The sequence below is a fragment of the Puma concolor genome, chromosome B1 (assembly GCF_028749965.1).
Source record: "Puma concolor isolate L17-30 chromosome B1, mPumCon1.1.hap2, whole genome shotgun sequence".
NCBI lineage: Eukaryota > Metazoa > Chordata > Mammalia > Carnivora > Felidae > Puma > Puma concolor.
Window position 1 is genome coordinate 128,558,517 of NC_141670.1, and position 21,563 is coordinate 128,580,079.

The 21,563-nt window shown below is 35.5% G+C and overlaps 1 long non-coding RNA gene across 3 annotated transcripts in view; it reads left to right on the forward strand.

Moving 5' to 3' along the window:
- Window positions 1-21,563, forward strand: part of LOC147581876 (uncharacterized) — a 191,961-nt gene that overhangs the window by 81,105 nt on the left and 89,293 nt on the right. The gene's annotated exons all lie outside the window — the stretch shown is intronic.

Here is a 21,563-nt window from a genome sequence, read left to right on the forward strand (position 1 = left end):
ACTTTCTGTATGAACTTGACTATTCTGGATACCTCATATAAGTGGAACTATACAGTATTTGTCCTTTGTGTGTGGCTTATTTTACTTAGCATATCTTCCAGTTTCGTGCATATTGTAGTATGTACCAGATGAAAATGTATTTTAAATAAACCAAAAAGAAAATATCTTTCTCAAATGTGTTTAAGATGAGAACTTGCCCAGAAGGTGACCATTTAATGATATAACCTCTTCTGTTCCTTTCCAGACCTATAATCCAATCATTATTGATTATCTTTTACATTCCTTTACAAATTGAATTGCAATATAAGTGTAGCTTGTATATAAACTTCCCAATAAACACTGCTTTTAGAAAGCATACTTTCAATAGAGGAAATGCTAGATTATAAGTGAAAAAGGGCCCAAGTTCTGGCTCTAGGTTTTCTAATGATTAATTGATCAGTCTTAGAATTATACATATGTTTATATATGTACATGGGTGTGTGTGACTACATATATATACACATTATAAAGTATTTACTATTAATACATTAAATACTCCTGTTATATTCTCCTATCATTTCCCCAATTGTAATTATGTAGTAATTTGTCTATTTTATTTCTTCTGCCAGACTATGAGTCCCAAGAGGAGAAGGTAGACAGACATCTTTCTGTTTTCTTCACTGCTGGGTCCCTGCTCCCAGGGCAGTGCTTGTTATACAGAATGAATACTGGTTACCAGGCCAGGTGCTCTACATATTTATCTCATTTGGTCCTCAGAGTAATTCTGAAGTGTATATTTTATCATGTCCATTTTCTTTTATAGATGAAGGAACAAAGGCTCCACGAGGGTATCTAATTTGTGTGAGATTATTCAGATAATAGTCTGATTGAAACCTAGGCTTGGCTAACTCCAAAGCTCATACTTTTTCATCATGCTGCTTTGAATGAAAAAAATTAAACATTTTTGAGTTAAAAATTAAGATGTTGTGAATCTTAACCAAAAGTTTAAGTAGTTCAAGTGCATTTTTTTATAATAGGCTTTGCAATATATTTTTGAACCATATTTTGACTATACATGTATAAATTGTTCTTATAATTCTCAGTATTTCAACAAATTAATAAAGCTATAACTCTAAAGGGAAAATATAATTTATTTTCTAGAAAAAAATACAATGCTGGGCCCTAAAATACACTTTTGTTGTGCTGCTACCAATTTATTTTTTAATTTTGAAAAATTTTCAATCTGGAAAAAAGCCAAGAGACCAGTTCAATGGACACCCATGTTCTCCTTCTCTAGTTTCACCATTTAATCATTTTTCTTTACTCTTATTTTTATTATTTTTTTAATTTTAGAGAGAGAGAGTGGGGGAGAGCAGCAGAAAGAGAGAGAGAGAATCTTAAGCAGTCTCCATGCTTTTGGACTTGATCCCACGACCCTGGGATGATGACCTAAGCTGAAATCAAGAGTTGGATGCTCAATCAACTGAGCCACCTGGCTGTCTTTAATGATTATTCTATTATTCCTTTGTATTTTTAACTTTCCTGTAGCAAAGTGTGTTCCAGCCCCACTCCCACCTCTGCCTCCATTCTGAGTAACACTATGGACTCAAAAATATTCTTCTCCATGGGGCACCTGGGTGGCTCAGTCCTTTGAGTGTCTGACTTTGGCTCAGGTCATGATCCCGAGGTCTGTGAGTTTGAACCCCGTGTCAGGCTCTGTGCTGACAGCTCAGGACCTGGAGTTTGCTTTGGATACTGTGTCTCCCTCTGTCTCTGCCCCTCCCCTGCTCATGCTCTGTCACCCTCTCTGTCTCAAAAAATAAGTAAACATTAAACAAAATTTTAAAAAATTCTTTTCTCTATTTCATTTGTTATAATTATTTCTGATACTCATATTGTGTCAAATTATGGCCAGTGGGAACCTCTTCGACTGGCACTTGTGTCCTTTTGACATAACTCCATTATTCTTTGGGCGCTTCCTTGCTTTCTGGCACAAAATGTACCAGACCCACCTTCTATCCTCTCCCTGCCATAGATCTGAAATAAGCTATTTGTACAAGGTGGGAGTAAAGATTTGAATTCATTAGGGGTATCTCAGAGCCTTAGACTTCTAATGACTTCAGCGTGCATCTAAATAACTATTAAGAGATTATTATATTGATTTTAGAGAACTAAATGTCTTAGGGTACAGTCAGAGTTGAAATATTCATCTTGATAGTATATATAATCTTTTTAAAATAACCTACATTTTTTAAAAAAAGTTTATTTTATTTTGAGAGAGAGAGTGTGTACAAGTGAGGGAGGGGCAGAGAGAGAGGGGGAGAGAGAGAATCCCAAGAAGGCTCCACACTGTCAGTGCGGAGCCTGACATGGGGCTCAAACCCATGAACTGTGAGATCACGACCTGAGCTGAAACCAAGAGCCAGATGCTTAACTGACTGAACTACCCTATATAATTGTTTATATTTAGATTTTATTATTAATTATTCCTTATTGTATTTAAAATTTAAGAGGTGTAAAAATAAAAGATAAATTTAGAAACAAAATACATTATAGTTATCTGAACTACTCTTTTTTCTTCTGATAAGGTGGACAGTGTATACGTGGTGAAGGATGGAGTCTAATGCTATAAGTGAATACGGTTATAAGAATGTAGTGTAGAAACATTCTATAAGGGAAGTAAGCAGCTCTATAGATTTAAAATTGGTCTAATGCATCTAGAAAAATGTAAGAAAGAATGGGACACTATCTTCAAACTTAGATATGTTGCATTTATAAGGCACCAGATTCAACATGTTCAAAGAGAGTAGAAAACTGGTTGAAAGAAAAAGAAAGAATTCATTAGCAAACATTAATGCTAATATTTATATTGAAGTTATTGATTTTTTATTTTATTACTGATTTTTTTTTACAAAAGAATTACATCAATGTGAAAACAAGACACTACTAGACTATAAAGTTTGTTATACTGCTGTTAAAACAGAATGGCGAGATATTGGTACAATGACAGGTAAATACATTTATGGAATTGAATAGGTAGCCTGTATCATGAGAATACATGATCTTTATTTTGACTCTTTCTCTCATCACTATTTATGTATTCTATTTATCTTTAATCTATTATTTTCTATCCCCCTTCATTTATGTAATCTATGTATTTGTCATGTATCTCTTCTTTGATTTGAGATGACCACAACAAAAATATTAAATATATAAAATTAAGAATTGGGACACCTGGATGGCTCAGTTGGTAAGCCTCTGACTCTTGATTATGGCTCAGGTCATAATCTCACGGTTTGTGAGTTCAAGCCCCATGTTAGGCTCTGCACTGGCAGCGTAGAGCCTGCTTGGGATTCTGTCTCCTTCTCTCTCTGCCTCTCTCCTGCTTGGTCTCTATCTTTCTTTCTCTCAAAAATAAATAAATAAACATTAAAAAAAATACAATTAAGGGACTCCTTGGTGGCTCAGTTGGTTAAGCATCCAACTTTGGCTCAGGTCATGATCTCATGGTTCCTGGGTCGAGCCCTGTGTTGGGCTCTGTGCTGACAGCTCAGAGCCTGGATCCTGCTTTGGATTCTGTGTCTCCCCCTTCCTCTGCCTCCCCACCCCTGCTAATTCTCTGTCTCTTTCTCTAAAAGAAATAAACATTAAAAAGTAATAAAAAATAATAAAATTAAGAATTAAAACCAGCTGTAGAAAAATATGAATGCAAATTTACAAATGAAGACTCTCCATCCACTATACATAGACAACAAAGGCCCATTTAAATTTGGCAATATGTTTCATGGCAGTCAAAAGGAAAAGAAAGATAAAGTTAATTTATACAATTTATATTTCTAGTGTAATAAAGAGTTTTTTTGTTGTTTTGTTTTTGTTTTTGTTTTTATTTTTGTTTTTGTTTTCACTTCTTCAAGAAAAGCAAAATATCTCCCAGCAAGTATTAAAAGAAATTCCTCATATGGAGCTTCTTAAAAGGATCATAGAGTATAATTTGGACAATAATTTCACTATTTCTACAAAACATGAAGAAATAATTTTCAAAAGACTGTGTCTTAGATTATTTTTCATTAAAAGCAAGTGACACAACAAAAGCCTAGAAATATTACGTCTTGGTAAAGGTAATTCTTAAGCAGATCAGAGCACAAAACATATTCCGCACCTGTATATTAATCTAGAGAATCATAATTGTCTAAACTAGTGTTTCCTGTATGTGGTAAGCAGAATTCTAAGATGGCCCTCAAGATTCCCATCCTCTGGTGTACACATTCTAATTCATCCCTTCCCCTTGCATGTGAACAGAACTCGGGAATATGATAGGATGTTACTCTTGTGATTATGTTTCATTACATGGCAGAAAGGATTTTGCAAATGTAATTAAGATCCCTAGTCAATTGACTTTGAGTTAATCAAAAGAGAGATTACTTGGGATGAGTCTGACCTAATCAGGTGAACTCTTACAAGAGATGGAAAGGTTTTCCTCCTGGCCTTGAAGAAGCAAACTGCCATGTTTGCCATGTGGAGTGGGACATATGCCAGGCAGGTAAGGGGTGCCTCTGGGAGCTGAGGATGGCTCCACTTGACAGCAAGGAAAAAAGTAGGACCTCAGTCCTACAACTGCAAGGAATTAAATTCTTTTAATAACCAGTGAGCCTGGAAAAGGATTCTGAACCTTTGATGAGATTGCAGCCCCAGCCAGCATCTTGATTTCAACCTTGTAAGATCTTAAGCAGGGAACTAGGCACAGCATGGAATTCTAAATTACTGAAATGGTGAGATGATGAATGTGTTGTTTTAAGCTGCTAAATTTCTGGTAATATGTAAATAGCAATAGATAACAAATACACCATACCTAGTAAACTCATAGATCAGTAAATTTCCCCCAAATATTTGTCCTGACTTCATATTTTGATTAGGAAATAATCCACATTAACTAAAATAAAAGTTGGAAATTGGTGGCTTTGGCTGGAATTCAGCTCTGGATGTATTTTTTTTTAGCTTATACTGTTAAAAATTCTTTTAAAAAATTTCAGTTTTCAATATTTTTAAAAGAGAAATTGTGTATTTCTCACTTCTTTTCAAAAGCAAAAGGGAATATTAGGTCTCAATTCTACTTGAAACTAATCAGCTAAAGTTAGTAATAGTTTCTTTCTCTTAATGGGACATCTGTTTGCCTTTCACTACACTCTCCTCCACTCTTTGTTTTTTTACTGCATCAAGTTATTTCTTTACTTTCACTCGTTATCTGCATACTATTATCTGCCTCACTTCCATATTATATATAAGATAAATTACAACACAAATACAATATAAAAAGAAGATATATGTAGGGTGCCTGGGTGGCTCTGTTGGTTAACCATCAGACTGGCTCAGATCATGATCTCATGGTTTATGGGTTTGAGCCCTGTGTTGGGCTCTGCACTGTCAGTGTGGAACCTGCTTGGGATTCTCTGTTTCTCTCTCTCTGCCCCTCCTTAAACTTGTGCTTTCTCACTTTCTTTCAAAACAAATAAACTTAAAAAAAGAAGAAGATATATGTTATATATACAATACCCATAAATTTATACATGTATAGATACATGGTACACATGTACTTACACACTTTTTATAAAAATAATTTCATTTCCTTTTCCTTCATTTCACACAGATCTTATTTATTTTAATTAATTAATTAATTAATTTTATTTTATTTTTATTGATTACTTATTTTTAAACTTACATCCGAGTTAGTTAGCATATGGTGCAACAATGATTTGAGGAGTAAATTCCTTAATGCCCCTTACACATTTAGACCATCCCCCTCCCACAATCCCTCCAGTAACTCTCTATTTGTTCTCCATATTTAAGAGTCTTTCTCTTATGTTTTGTCCCCCTCCCTGTTTTTATATATATATTTTTGCTTCCTTCTCTTATGTTTATCTGTTTTGTAACACAAAGATCTTTTTTTTTTAATTTTTTTTTTTAACATTTATTTATTTTTGAGACAGAGAGACAGAGCATGAATGGGGGAGGGGCAGAGAGAGAGGGAGACACAGAATCGGAAACAGGCTCCAGGCTCTGAGCCATCAGCCCAGAGCCTGACGCGGGGCTCGAACTCACGGACCGCGAGATCGTGACCTGCCTGAAGTCGGACGCTCAACCGACTGCACCACCCAGGCGCCCCGAGGTGGCCCTCAGTTTAGATTGTCCTGCTTCACTGACCCTTTTGGGGCCCTTTTAATACACAGCTGAAATTATATAAAAATGCTACTCAGTGTACATAATCCCAATTTTAAGACTTAATCCCAATTTCAGACTTAATCTGTTCACGGAAGTTAAGAGAAGAAAGATAATACAAGTATCATCACTGAAAATTTAATTCTTGTCTGTTTCTCCCTTAAGGGGTCCAAGTTTACTCACCAAGTGGGATAAGTGGTTCTCGGACAAGTTAACTAGCCATATGGTTTACTTAGGGCAGTATAGCCACAATAGACTACAACTTCTGTCACTTAACTTCTGTCACTCCCATGAATGCTTTTGGACAGATAGATGTCAATGAGCATAGGAATCCTGATTTCAGGGCAGCAAATACTGTGTAGTAGATTGCAAAAATGGTTACAAATTATTTCTATCTCTTTATATACCTCTTTTTCCTTTACAGTGTGACTTTGTATAGCCTTCCACAAAGAGATGGAATCTGTTCTTTGATTATTTGAATCAGGTCCATAGGACTTACTTTGAACCATGGGATAGTAGCAAATGTAATAGAAATAGAGATTTTGTTCTTTGGGACTTGCCTCTCTTGTTGCTCTGGGGAATCCTATATTTTACCACTATGTGAATGAGTCTGTGAATGATCATACTTGCAGCTCACTTACCTTCTTGTTTCCAGCCAGTCTCCATACCAGCTGACCCCAGATATATGTAGGGTGATCAGCTCATCCTGGTTTACCTGGAACTTGTACAGTTTTAGCACTGAAAATCTCATGTCCTCAAAACTACCTCAGTCCCAGACAAGCTGAGATAGTTGGTTATCCCACATATGTAATTGAACCCAGCCAAGACCAGCAGAAGAACTATTATCTGAGCTCCATCTAACTTTCTCACCTACAAAATCATGAGCTAATAATACATGATTGGTTTTAAGTGATTGAGTTTTGGCATGGTCAGTTATGCAGCAGAAGCTAAATAATACAGACTTTTAAAAACTTATCTAGTTCATTTAACTCATTTTTGGGATGAGAATGTTGAGATCCAGAAAGATGAAATGACATACCCAAGATCACCTATTTGGTAGGTATAAAGTTTGTCAATAAAAACAAATTGAAGCCAATATTAAGAAATGCCAGGGGAGATTATGCAAGGAATAATATTTGAATAGCAGTTTATCAGAAAAATTTACAGCTGATGAATATCCAATTGTGTATATAAATATGGAAATGCTGTAAAACATAACATTTAAAAGCAAATGTTCTGAAGTCAAGCAGATGAATTCTTCTATATCATTATGGACCTTAGGCAATTTACTTAGCCCATCTAGTCACTAGTTTCTTCATGTGTGAAATGGGCATATTTGAACCCACTGCATAGGTTTAATAATGTGAGAATTAATATGATAATGTAAAGTACTATGTATAGTGCGTAATACATAGTAAGGACACTACAAAGGGTAGCTATTGTAATGATAAATATGCAGGTCACAGAGTCATTAAAAATACTCAAGTTTATGGTTGTGTCAATATCTGCTTTCAGACAATCCTAGTAGTGACCTTGAACTGAGTCTTTTCCATTGCTAGTAGTAGATAGAATATAGACTAAGAAGCATAGAGCCTAATTGTAGTTATTTTATGCCTTATTTTTCCTTTTTTTCTGTAATTGCCATAAACATTTGCAGATGCAATATGAGAAAACTGTCTGAGACTGAATAATTTCATTTTTAATAACCTCTGTTCTGTTGATAGCTTTTTGAAAAGAAAAATTCTGTACATATAGACCTTAGTTAAAAACTTTCTCTATCATTTTTATTTGTAAGTACTAGTCATTTTATTAGATGAGAGGGTTTTGGATAATTATAAAGGAATATATCTGAGGGCACTAGATAGAAAAATATTCAACATTTAGTAAAACTAACTTTAAAACTATTTGAAGGGTGAAAGGTAACTCAGAAGCCAAAGGACATTAAAATATTCTGATTGAACCTATGGTCACAATGAATGGCAAGCTGGTACAGTTAAGAAGCGGAAATCCATTCAGGTAACCAAAAAAGAAAAAAAAAAAAAGACACCAGCTGTAAACCCCCAGCTGCAGATAGAAGAAAGAAACATTACAGAAGAAGCATCTTAAACTTCTCCGTACTGTAGTTTTTGTGAATGACCATTGTAGTGTCTCTGGTATGGGAGCACATTAAGAAGAAAAGACAAGATCAACACCGTGACCACACCACAAGCCTCAGGAAAGGCATTGTCAGTTTATTGTTGAAGGCACATTGTTTAACATTTCACCGAGGAAAATATCCATTGGTATTTCAGGGGCAAAGTTGCATCTCCAAAGCTTTTTCTGCTTACAGTTGTCTTCTCATAAATTCTATGGTAAATCAACCCAACTCTCAATAAAGTGATATCTCAGTAGGTATCTAATTTAAATAATCAATATGTAGAATCTACACAGTTTTTTTTAAATAGAAAGAAATTATGATCTCTGAATTTGACATCAACATGTTTTCATACTGTGGAATAAGATTGCATTTAAGAAAATTCTAAATGTGATTTCAGTTCAGCAAATAAAGTCTTGCTGGAAGGTAATGTGATTAGGCTTTAATTAGTACAAATTAAGCTCTTATATAATCGATATTCTTTAATGAAATTGTTACTAAGTTTAACAAATAAAGATTAAAACAAATAAAGAAGCTCAATACATTTTTATTTTGAACGCAGTCATAAAAGAACATTACTTAAACCATGTATATGCAGAATGAAGTATTTGGTGTTTTAAAGGTGCCTAAGTGCGTACTTGTACAGAGGAAAGCTCTCTATTTATCTATAGGACAGGTCTAAGACACAATAGCAGCATTACTAGCTTCTCCAAGTAGCCCCACCAGGGAGCCTTCATCTTTCCCTGGTCAGACTAGAATGAGTTGGTAGTTCAAATTCCATTGCCCATTCAGTCTCCTGAAACTTCAAACGAGGGAGCCAATTATGATGGTGGGTGCTGGGTTGTAGACTTGTGTCCACCATTAATCAGACTGAGTCTGCCTCCAGTTCGTATTACAAACTCCAGTGAGTGACACTCAGGTGGCACGGCTTTCAGTCAGGCCTGCATAGACTGAGTTTGAACTGATGAACTGACATTCTGCAAATGAAAGCTTGTTACTAGTCCCCTGAGTTTATCAAAAGCCACCAATTACTTCCTTGGTGGACTACCTTATGCAGTAGCTAGCATTCACTTTTATATTGCCTTTTAAAGAGCAGGGCCTGGTATTAGTAAAAAAGATAGGAAGTGTAAGGAATTTAGCACAGATGGCTAAAATAACAGTACATTTTGTCTTCTGCGAGAGATAATGTTATTAGGTTAGATAAGACAAGTAAGCAAAAACTGTCTGAAGTTATGCTCTTACTTAAAAACATATTTATTTGACTTAACTAGGTGAAATATATGTTTAAAAATGATTCTGCACACTTGAAAATATTTACCTAAGACAAGAAAAATTGTAAATTTAGAGACTTAAGAGAAACTCCATTTTGATAAAGGATATTGGCATATATGGTGAACATTGTTAGATGATTATAATGCTTATTTGCTGTTGCTAAACAATCTATCTTTTGTAAATTAGTAGTTTTTACCCAGAGATGGTATGCATACCATAGAGGAGCAAAACTAGTATTGAGTCAATGACTTCCCTTTTAAAGGGAATAAGAATAAGAAGAGAATCTCATTCTAACCTCCTCCAACATTTTGTAATAAAACTTTTAAACTTCAAGTTGATTTTTAAATGGAAAAAAAGGGAAAAGAGACTGAACTCATAGTCCAAATTAAACTAAAGAATAAGTATTTATAATTTTTAACATATTATTCTTATAAAGCCTAATCAGTGATCAAAAGGTTACAATGGTTTGTTTTACGTTTGCCCCCAGAGTGTGTATGTGCATTTTATATACTGATGACTCTTTTAATCTTGTAAGAACCACATCCAGCAATGAATCACATTCTTCGAGTGAATAATTCAGTCCTTGACGCCAACCTCTGAGGGGGAATATTGTGGTCATGCTGTCTGAACAGTGTGGTAGCTATGGCTACCTATATAATTCTTCGCAATGAAAAAAAAGTGACAATGACATTAAATTTAATCAGGTTCCCCTTTTCTGTGGTTCCCACTGGGATGAGCCACTAGTGTCTTGCCTTAAATATTCAAAGGCCTTCCTGAGTAGTTTGCATGTGTTCATATACTGGGACAATGTCCTGCTAATACAGAACAATAGATCTGTCATGTATTTCTCCTGCAAGTAGATGTGAGTCTGAAGTTCCTAAATATAGGATTTAAGGGCTGTCTTCCCCTCAGTGACCATCTTTACTTAAGTCTTAACAAACAACAGTAAGGAAATGTACATAGACACTAAAGTGTAATGAAGTTGATTATTTGAGTTGGAAACTCAAATGAGTTAAAGAACTGTGTTGGCTAAATAATAAAGCTGCCTGGCATTATTTTCAGTCACACTTCAGCTAATATGAAAGACACAGTACAGAATATCACATGGCTATAAAACATTTGAAACACATAGCTTAAGAAATATTTAGGAACAGAAGCCTAAAGTTATGCCCTTGTACCTCGGCAGAACACTTGAGGATAGCACTTTCTTTTAAATCATAGTTGAGAAAATATAAGATATATTTTACATCTATTGTGCATTCCTGGGAGCATAAGCTAACTTTTAATTTTCAAAAAATGGAGAAAATGAAAAGATGTTCTTTATAATCATCTGTGAGTGTTTGCAGTAGATCTGTGCTATTGGTTTAAAATCTCTCTTGATTGCTCATAACTTTGATATTGGAGAAAGTGAAGAAAGAGAAATGCAAATTTATTTCTTCTTTATGTCTTTCTCAGGTAGGCAAAACCAAATAAACAAATTAACAAAAACTATCCAACAAAACACTATTTCTAGGTAAGAACTGCATTTGAAAGTAATTAATTGTACATGACACTTTCTATCACCTAAACAGAGTAACTCTGTCTTGGGTTGTATTTAATCCCTTAGTATTCAATATTAAAAACTGAACCTGACAATCTTTGCATAGCATTAATTAATATACATTTGTGTGGCATTTGATAAATCTAAGAGCAATATTTAAATGGTATACCAAAGCCATAATATAATAAAAGATGAACTTCACAATTCTATCAGACCTTTGTAGATACTTGCATAATTCTACCTGCTAACTTTCTTCTATTCTATATAAATAAAATAGAGGTAGAAAAGAAGTCTATGGTAAATACTGAAAATTTCTTTGTTTTTCTTCTACCTTCTCTCTTTTATTGAGTCTTAGATTCTATTGAAATCTTAGGGTTCTTTGTCTTGTAGATATGCATGTATAACTCCTATTAACATCAATTTCATTGCATGAAAATTGTTAGTTCTCTGCACAATTGAAAAGAAGATTGATCCCTTTATAGCTTTTATGTTTTCTTTCAGTAGGTAGGTGTTTGAAGATGGACAACTTAAAATTGTTTCTAATGGCAAGATAATAGTCAAAGAAGTGAGCTTATAAATCTATAAGAAATTTCTCCTCTAATGACATATCATTGACCTCAGAGTCATGGAAGAGTTCAAGGTCAACCAGTGAGACACTCACAGTGGTCAACTATTTTTGACTGACTGACACTTGTTTTTTAACCTTTGAAAATGTGATTTCATGTTTATCAAACTTTGACATAAAGCATTGTGTGCAATATAGAAATAGGGACCTTATGCTATGGCTTTCTAATATAAATTTGACAGACAATATATTGGCATCCTCTTTAGGACAGATCAGTGTCAAGGGGGCAGGAGGTCAGGAACGAACAGTCTTATTGAATAGGTTTCAGTCAGAGAAGACAGGTTCCACAGGAAAACTGCCTTTCCAAATGGTCCCATTTGTAGACCTAAGACATTGCAACTTAACTCTCTCTACTCTTCCTATTGTTTGGCAACAGGGAGTTACAACAAATCAGTAACCTATGCACATATGCCAAAGATGACATGAGATCATTGTGTAGTGTACAATGAAAAGGAATCCAGAGAGAGTTTTATGTGGGTGCTGGGGCTGATCCTAGAAAAAAAGGTAGTAGGAAAAGTTTGTCTTTATGACTTTTTATGCCTTACTACTTTATTTTTCCTCCCTCATGGTTACTCTTCTTGAATATTTCTTGCATTTTCACCAGTAAAGTGTTAGCTGGTAAGTGCTTGGTGTCTGAACCTATTCCAGAATATCTGAAAGGGTCTTGAAATCTATTATTTTGGCCTTCTTAAACTGTATAGTACGTACTTGGCTTTAATGCTCTCATATCTGTCTTTCCTACTCAGTCCTTGTTTTGACTACAGAAACCAACATTTGAAGAAGTCATGTGTTTCTTTATCTCATATTTGCCAGTGGGTTTGTTTGCATGGAATCCTTGAATCTGAAGGAGTTTATCAATAAGCGATTGGTTTGCTACTTTAGTAACTTACTGGATTTTGCATTAGGTTTGGCGATTCTTTGGCACTTCTTATATCTCGAAGAAATCACATTAAAAATTATTTTGTTTTGAAAAAACAACATTTTAGAGAAGTGCCCCTTAAGCTCCCCGTGTCTTCTGAGGGAAGATAATAACTCAAGCATAAAGATATTTTAATATATATGACTTCATTATATAGAGATTTCAATGTGGTTTTGGGCTATAATCATGGCTTGTATTAAAATCAGTTGTTATTATTGCTAAATCCTTTGAAAGTAAGTTGCAGACATCATTATATTTTATTCTTTTTTTTTTAATTTAAATTTTAGTTAACATACAGTGAATCTTGGTTGAAGGAGTAGAGTTCAGTGATTCATCACTTACATATGACACCCAGTGCTCATCAGAACAAATGCCCTCCTTAATACCCATCACCCATCTAGTCTGTCTCCCACCCATCTCCCTCCATCAACCCTTGGTTTGTTCTCTATAATTAAGAGTCTCCATGATATTTTATTCTTTGTCATGTTGGTATGTGTCTCACTCCTACAAAATCTTAATAGTATTTTCCCCAGAATTTAAAATGAATATAATAATAGTTTCTAAAATATAGTCCATATTCAAATTTCCTCAATTATCCCCCAAATACCCTTAATATAGCTATATATCTTTCTTCCCTCCCTTCCTCCCTCTCTCCTTCTCTCTCTCTCCTTACCCTCTTCCTTCCTTCCCTTCCTTCCTCTCAATCCAGAGTCTAATCAAGGATTATACATTGCACATAGTTATTATTAGATTAAAGGAGATTAAAAGTCTAAATAGTCTCCTTTAGAATATTTCTAGTCCCACTATTTTTATTTTATCAGGATCTTTGTATTTTTGAAGAGTCCAAGCCAAGGTAATTGTCCTGTAGAATGTTCCACAACTGGGATTTTTCTGATTATTTCCTAATGATTAGATTCAGGTTAATGTTTTTTGGTAAGAATACAACATAGGTTATATTGAGGAGATTCACATTGAAATGATAATTTTTAGCTCTATATAATAGGCACATATTCATATATTTTGAATTACCTATTCAAAATTTTAAAAATTCTGTGTCAATTAGAAACAAGAAAAAAATTATATTTTCTTAATTATGGATAAATAAAACATTTAATATTTTTATTAATTTTTCTTTTATGAATTTATTCATTATTTCTCTTATCCATCAAACAAATTAGCTTATCAATGTACTTTTACCAGTTTTATCAAATTTAGTGCCAATATCTCTGAAGGGACCCTCTTGTCATTTTTAAATGTGAAATTGAAAATAAAAAACACAGGCTCCATGCTGGGTGTGGAGACTGCTTCAGATTCTCTCTTTCCCCCTCTCCCCCTCCGCATGCTCTCTTTCTTTCTCTCTTAAAAAGTGGGTGGAGCACATGGGTGGCTCAGTTGGTTAAGCAACCGACTCTTGGTTGTCAGCTCAGGTCATGATCTCACAGTCGTGATATGGAGCCCTGCTTCAGGCTTGTGCTGGACATGGAGCCTGCTTGAGATTCTCTCTCCCTCTCTCTCTCTCTACTTCCTCCCCCCGCCCCCTGGCTTCTGCTTTCTCTCTAAAAAAAATAAAATAAAAAACCAGTACAAAATAAACTCTCTTTTCTTCTCTCTTCTTTTGTAGTTAATAGATGGCTTCTAAGTGGTTCCTTAAACTTCCTGTGCAGTACAACCTGTGTATGCCTGTTATGTGACATCAGCTAGCATTTTGTAGTTTATGCTGGGCTTTATTTTAGCTTTAATCATTAGGCACCTACAAAATGTGTTCATTGATACACACACATCAAACATCTTAGTAATTAAGTACCTTTATGATGAGGAATATCATGAGTTAAAATAGAAAAAAAATTAGAATTTTGCCATACCAACACATGATATAGGTATAGGCAGGTAAATTTTCAGAACTTAAAACTATCTAAAAATTCTTGACGCTAATTAGCAGGTAAGCAAATTTGATGGGTAGGTAGAGGAAGATGGGACGCAACCCACCACATGTTTGGTTGATCCTCGATATAATCTAAGTTATTTAATTTAGGTTTACTGTAGGATATGGAGAGAAGCAGAAAAAGTAGTTTATAGTCTCCATCTTGAAAAGGACATTCCTACTTCTTGGAAGATAAAAAGTTGTGTAACTAGTCTAGTGATGGTTTTAGGGGACCTACAACGTTTAATTGTATATTAATGTCACTTATTTCATAATAGATGTTAATAGATCATTAGTAGTTAGTAGACATTAGGAAGATGTTCAGTTGAAGTTTGAAAGAGAACAGAGTGTGACATCCAGAGTATCCAAGATGTCTCCCAAAAGTAGCAAATGTTTTGGTGGATCTTGTCCTTAATTTTCTAGGCTCAAACACATAATTTTGTCAACACTTAAAAAATAAGCGCATATCTGTAGTTGATTGTTTCCCAATATTTGTTACTCTCCCTGAATAAGGATAATGTATTGCCACCTTCTTGAACTCCGGTGAGGCTAGGTGACTTGCCTTGCTGATGTAGTTTCTGGGTAGAATTTTTTTATGTTCTGTTTCTCTGGTGGTACTACAACAACCTATGATGTTCCCGATAGGAGATATTCTGTAAGGCTGGGATTCCAGGGGAGGATCACATGGACCAGATCTGTAGATGCCTGTGTTGTAATCACTAAGGTTTGGGAGGGGGGGGGGGGTCATTTATCTCAGAATAACTTCTGTTCTGATGGATGAAATCTCTCAAAGATGCTCTAATATTAGCCAAGACTTATGTGTATACTGAGACAAATTTTCCCACATAAAATAAAAATAGAATCCACGTGGGCCAGAATACTTTTGTGTGCATGACCATTACATTCTTACACTGAGATAGAGCTGCAGTGGAAAGTTGAATTATAGACCCAATATCCTTGGTCATGAATTTTTGTTCTTTGAGAGTGGATTTTGTTTCAGGAAATAGCTCTAACCAAAATTATTTGGAACTAAATGTAATGTATTAAGGTGGTTACAATTTACAGTTTCAGAAAAATAGCTATGAGTGGGAGAGCAGTTGTCAACTTCCTTCCTGCAAATAGCAGGAATCCTCATCCCTCCTTTTGCCAAAATACTCACAGATTTTAAAAATAAGTTTTGTGATATTTGACATTATTTTAATTAGATCTAAGACGTCCTCATTCTTTAATGTCCTATAATTTTTTTTTCCTGATGATTTACAATGTTGTCCTTCATCTCAGATGTAATTTCCATTCTGGCTAACCAAGGTTTGACAAGGATCAGGGTGACTACTTTAGAATAAGGTATACAGTGGAGTCAGACATTTTCTCTACCATTTTTGAAACTATATTTATGAACTTTAAACCACTGACTGATAAGTAAATAATTCTAGCAAACTAAGTGTCTTATAGCCACTCAAAAAGGCTAAAAACACAAAATTAAGTCCCATTTTTTAATTAAAAAATTGTTTTAATGTTTACTTTTTTTGAAAGAGAGCGCGAGACAGAGTGTGAGTGCGGGAGGGGCAGAGAGTGGGAGGGGCAGAGAGAGGGGAACGTAGACTGCGAAGCAGGCTCAGGGCTCCAAGCTGTCAGCTCGGAGCCTGACACAGGACTCGAACTCATGAGCTACAAGATCATGACCTGAGCTGAAGTCGGACGCTTAACCGATCCAGCCACCCAGGCGCCACAAGCCTCATTTTTAAAATACAAATAGATTCATAGATTTGTCTCTTTTGATTAGGTAACTTTGTAACATCATAATGATTTTTTGTTTTGTTTTGTTAGCTGAGTCTCAAACTTATGCTTGTAGAATTCATTTAATGAAAGCAATTTCTTCCCTTTGGAGTATTATTAAGATGGATTTTTGTAATCTTAGTGCAGTCCTTGGATTCACTAGGGGAATTTAAATTTTCAATACCCAATTGAAATTAATATATTAGAAGTATAAACTCAAGTGTTTATTTGCATACTAACTTTTGCTGAAGATACATATGTCCAAAATATTTGATAAAAAAATCTACCTACCCAGGTTAAGGATACCCAGAGCATCAGCCTGAAGGAAAATCCACTCAGTATTCTTTATCCAATCTTCAGTTATAGAAAAAAGTTTGTTAGGTGATAAGCATTTTTTTCCCCATTTAGTGTAAACTTGCCAAGTTGGGGGCAATTCAGCATCCCAGTCTGTCTTTAATAGAACTCTTGTGTCCTGGTTGGAGAATCTCCATTGTTTGTATACTTCATGAGAGATTGAACTCACTTCCCACTGTGGAAACTGAGGGGGTCAGGGCATGTGATTTAGACCTGGCCAAACAGACACTTCTTTCTCTCAGGACTTTGGAATTTTGAGTGAAAGACACAAAGGGTGGCAAAAGGTTATTCATTGCATCTGTGATCAAATCTTTCTTGCTTAGGGACCATTGCTGCTGTTTTTTTGGCCTTACCCTTAGAAACCCCCCACTTACTATTTTAAAAAGCTGATTCTTTAGCCCTTGTCAATTCTATGGCTCTTCTGATTTGCTTCTAGTACATTATCTTTTGCTAAAGTTAGTCATAGTCAGTTTCTTTGGCTTGTAACCAAGAAACATTTCTATTGAAGAAAATGGGAAGAGTTAAAGTTTTTTAAATTTACATGATAATGAATAAGTAACACTCAGTTTGAAGGTTCAGGAGACTACAGATTTAAAGCAACAAGCAGATTTCAAATTTTTGTCCATCAAATCAGCAAGGATGAAAAAGAGAAAACAAGACACTAAGGAGAGAAGTGGGAAAGCCTCACATGCAGTGTTGATAGGATATAAGTTGAAATATTAATCTATACTACAGTACAATTAATAGTATATATAGTATAGTACATCTGTAGTATAGTATAGTACAGTTTGGTATAAATTAACTTTTAACATGAGCATATCCTTTGATTTAGCAATCCCGCTCCAATTACTGACTTTTAAAAAATAACAGCCCTTCATGCTTTTGCATATTTGCTGTCCAGTTTTCTCAACACCATTTGTTGAGGAGACATTCTTTTTCCCATTGGATATTTTTTCCTGCTTTGTCAAGGGAAACAAAAACAAAAATAAATTATTGGGACTACGTTGATATAAAAAGCTTTTCCAAAGTAAAGGAAGCAATCATTAAAACTAAAAGGCAACCTACAGAATGGGAGAAGATATTTGCAAATGATATATCTGATAAGGGGTTAATATCCAGAATATATAAAGAACTTACAGAGGCACCTGGGCAGCTCAGTCAGTTAAGTGTCCAACTCCAGCTCAGATCATGATGTGGCAGTTTGTGAGTTCAAGCCCCACATCAGGCTCTCTGTTGTCAGCATGGAGCCTGCTTCAGATCCTCTGTCTCTCTTTCTCTGCCTCTCCCCAACTATGCAAACTCCCTCTCTCCCTCTCTCTCTCCCTCTCTCTCAAAAATAAACATTTAGAAGAAAAGAACTTATAAAACTCAATACCCCAAAAATAAATGATCCAGTTAAAAAATGGGCAGAGGACATGAATAGACATTTTTCCAAAATGACATACACATGGCCAACAGACACATGGAAAGATACTCAATATCACTCATCATCAGGGAAATGCAAATCAAAACCACAATGAGGGAAGCCTGGGTGGCTTAGTCTCTTAAGTGTCGGGCTTCGACTCAGGTCATGATCTCGAGCCCCGAGTCAGACTCTCTGCTGTCAGCACAGAGCCTGGAGCCTGCTTTGGATCCTCTGTCCCCCTCTCTCTCTGCCCCTACCCCACTGGTTCTCTCTCTCTCTCTCTCTCTCTCTCTCTCTCAAAATAAATAAACTTAAAAAAAAACTACAATGAGATATCACCTCACAACCTGTCAGAACGGCTAAAATAATAACACATGAAACAACACTATTGGCAAGGATGCAGAGAAAGGGGAATGCTCTTGCACTGTTGGTGGGAATGCAAACTGGTGAAGCCACCTTGGAAAGCAGTATGGAGGTTCCTCAAAAAGTTAAAGTAGGACTTCCCTACAATCCAGTAATTGCACTACTAGGTATTTAGCCAAAGAATACAAAAATATTAATTCAAAGGTATACAGGTACCCTGGTATTTGTAGCAGTATTATCTATAATAGCCAAATTATGGAAGCAGCAAGTGTCTAGATACATACAGCAAGTATATGTATAATGGAATATTACTCAGCCATAAAAAGGAACAAATCTTATCATTTGCAATGACATAGATGGAACTAGAGAGTATTATGCTAAGCAAAATAAGTCAGTCAAACCATATCATTTCATTCATATGTGGAATTTAAGAAACAAAGCAGATGAGCAGAGGGACAAAAAAAAGAGAGAGGCAAACCAAGATATAGACTCAACTATAGGGAACAAACTGATGGGGACAAGAAGGGAAGTGGGCATGGGAATGGGCTAAGTAGGTGATGGGGATTAAGGAGTGCACCTGTGATGAGTACCAGGTGTTGTATGGAAGTGTCAAATAACTATATTGTACACATGAAATTAATATTACACTGCATGCTAGCTAACTGGAATTTATATAAAAACTTAAAAAAATAGCCCCCGTTAGAAATGTATATATGCACAGTGATTCTCACTGAAGCAGTTGGAGAATATAAAATTGACAAAACCCCAAATTTCCGTCAATAAGAAAATTGTTTAAATAAATTGTAGTGTATACATACAATGTTGTGTTTTGTAGCAATTAAAATACATGGGGATATATTTGATGACAGAGAAAAATATCCATGACTTTTCTTGATAGACATTATTTTAAAATAATTTCAGATTTATTAAAAAAAAAAAAGTGCTGAGGCACCTGGCTGGTTCGGTTGGTTAAGTAACCGACTCTTGGCTTGGACTCAGGTCATGATCTCATGGTTCATGAGATTGAGCCTGGAGTCGGACTATGCACTGACAGGGCAAAGCCTGCTTGGGATTCTCCCTTCCTCTCTCTCTGCCTCTCCCACTCACTCTCTCAAATAAACATTTTTAAAATTAAAAAAAAAAAAAAGTGCTAAAATGTATATGACATTTCAAGGGACTCTGGATAGCTGAAATTCTTGAAAAAGAACAAAGTTAAAGGTCTTATACTTCCTAATTTGAAAACTTATTATGAATTTGAAATAATCAAGACGGTGTGGTATTGGCATAAAGACAGACGTATATGTCAATGATACAGATTAGTCAAAAATAAACACTCACATATATGATCAAATGATTTTCAACAAGGATGCCAAGACCATCCAGTGGGGAAAGGATAGTTTCTTCAACAAATGCTGTTAGGAAAACTGGATATCGACATGCAAAAGAATTAAGTTGGACCTTATTTAATGCCACGTACAGAAATTAACTCAAAGGGATCAGAGACCTAAAACTGAGACCTCAGTTAGTGATAGAATTACCACATTATCCAGCAATTCCAATTCTGGATAAATATCCAAAATAATTGAAAGTAGAATCTCAAAGAGATATTTGCACACCTGTGTTCATAGTAGCACCATTTATAATACACAAGAGGTACAACAACCCAAGTGTCTCCTGGTGAATGAATGGATAAAGGTATGTGGATATGAATAGTATATACAATTTAGTCTTTAAAAAATGAAGTTCTGACTATTATGGACTGAATAGTCATAATTTCTATGTTCCCTAGACATTCAGATGTTGAAATCTTAATCCCCAATGTAATAGTATTAGGAGGCCTTTGGGAGGTACTTAGGTTTTGATGAGGTCATGTGGGTGGAGACTCCATGATAGAGTTATTGTCGTTATAAGAAGAGGAAGAGGTTAGAGCTTTCTGTTTCCATCATATGTGGACATAGCAAGAAGTCTGTAAGTCAGAAAGAAAGCTTTCACCAGAAGTGGACTATGCTGGCACTCTGATCTTCCCATTTCCACAACTGTGAGAATTGTCTATGGTTTAAGCTACCCAGTCTATGGTATTTTGTTATAGCAGCCTAAGCTGACTTAAGACACTTAACACACAACAATGTGGATGAAGTTAGAGGAGACTGAGCCAAGTGAAAAAAACAGCCAAAAAAGACAAATATTGTAAGATCCCACTTGCACAAGGTGTTTAGAGTAGTCAAATCCATAGAGATGGAAAGTTGAATGGGCAGTCACCAGGGACAGGAGGGAGGGGGACATGAGGAGTTATTATCTAATGGGTATAGAGTTTTAGTTTTGCAAAATGAAAAAGTTCTGAAGATTGGTTGCACAACAACGTGAATAACATCTTAACACTACCCAACTTTACATTTTATTTATTTATTTATTTATTTATTTATTTATTTATTTTTAACATTGATTTATTTATTTTATTTTTTTATTTTTTTTAATTTTTTTTTTCAACGTTTATTTATTTTTGGGACAGAGAGAGACAGAGCATGAACGGGGGAGGGGCAGAGAGAGAGGGAGACACAGAATCGGAAGCAGGCTCCAGGCTCTAAGCTGTCAGCACAGAGCCCGACGCGGGGCTTGAGCTCCCGGGCTGCGAGATCATGACCTAAGCTTGAGCTCACGGGCTGCGAGATCATGACCTAAGCCGAAGTCAGATGCTTAACCGACTGAGCCACCCAGGCGCCCCAACTGAACTTCACATTTAGAAGTAGTTAAGATGGTAGATTTTATGTGTTTTTCACCAGAATTAAGAAATGGAACCACATGAATGAGTTCCAAAAAATAAGTCATTTAAATTTAAAGGGAAAGATCAAGAACGTAGTACAAGTAGTTCCTGTATCCCCCTCACCCAGTTTTGCTTATTGTTTAAAAAAATTTTTTTTAAATGTTTATTTTTGAAGGAGAGAGAGAGAGAGAGAGAGAGAGAGACAGTGTGAGCAGGGCAGGGGCAGAGAGAGAGGGAGACAGAATCTGAAGCAGGCTCTGGGCTCCAAGCCGTCAGCACAGAGCCTGATGGGGGCTCGAAC